A 1133-nucleotide genomic window follows, 5' to 3' on the forward strand; every position below is an offset into this window, starting at 1 on the left:
ACAGTCAGTCTATCGCTGGACAAACACGTAGCCATCAACAGTCAGTTGATCATTTGACGACCACAGAGAGACCAACAGCAAATCGATCAGTCCGATGCCCGCATCCTCCACCAAAATGTCCACAATGGCTATATTGGTATTTATGAGTCATACCAAACATTAGGTCCATTAAAATTAAAAATACAACAAGACGTGTTTTGATAATGCATCCAAAACCAAACAAAGGATGTCATGTCAGCTACCGACAGTCGATCACTGGGCCAACATGTAGAGACCTGTGATCAGTTGATAGCTGAGCTAACACATAGCAGCAGTCAGTCTATCGCTGGGTTATCATGTAGAGACTGACAGCCATTCAGGTGTGCAGTCTTGCCCATGGGCAATTTTATGCCCCATTTTCACTTGGCATCAATGTGACGTGTATCTGGACACATTATCTACAAAAGTAGAAATCCTACGTTGATGCTCCATGCAAATAGATGCAGAGCACATCAGAATGAGAGTGTGATCCATTAGTAAGACCAAACCAACTGTGACTGGATCTCTGTGGATATAAAATAGAGTTTGTTTACTTCCGAGGATCAATTCTACAAGGTGTAAAACAGTGAATAGGAATAAGTTTTATTTTCAAACTAATTACAAGATGAAAAAGACAAAGCATAAAGTTTAAGAGACAGAAAAGCACATGCTTACGTGAAAGTCCGCGTTGATTCCACACTGATTTATCCAGTCTGCAGACTCTTAGCATCATCTTACACACATTCTCCCAATTATTCTGCCCATTATTTGCAAATTTCCCATTTGGTATTTTTACCCCTTGAACTTTTGTTTTTAAGTGTCTCAGATGGCTGTTATTTGCCCTTCAGCCACCACAGTCCAGACAGATGGGCAGCAATGGGAATGCATTTATCTGAGACACTCTTTTATTACTGTGCAGGTAAAGGAGAGCAAAAGGCAGTGCAGTGTTTTCTATGTTGAGGTTTTTGCCCTTCGTTTCACCTCACAGGTCACATAAGCCCATCTTTCATTTCTGATGAAAGTTCTTGTGGCCAGTATGGAGACTGTGAAAGACATGCAGGACTTTTGGTTCATTGTCGTCTCGGAAAAAGGCACCAGAACTAAACATAGGGCTG

At 41.3% G+C, this 1133-nt stretch overlaps 1 protein-coding gene across 1 annotated transcript in view; it reads left to right on the top strand.

Annotated features, from left to right (window-relative positions):
- LOC103367774 (gamma-crystallin M3-like) overlaps positions 1–1133 on the top strand; it is an 8466-nt gene that overhangs the window by 6775 nt on the left and 558 nt on the right. The window lies entirely within an intron of this gene.

This window comes from Stegastes partitus, unplaced genomic scaffold (assembly GCF_000690725.1).
Source record: "Stegastes partitus isolate 25-593 unplaced genomic scaffold, Stegastes_partitus-1.0.2 Scaffold1082, whole genome shotgun sequence".
Lineage (NCBI taxonomy): Eukaryota > Metazoa > Chordata > Actinopteri > Pomacentridae > Stegastes > Stegastes partitus.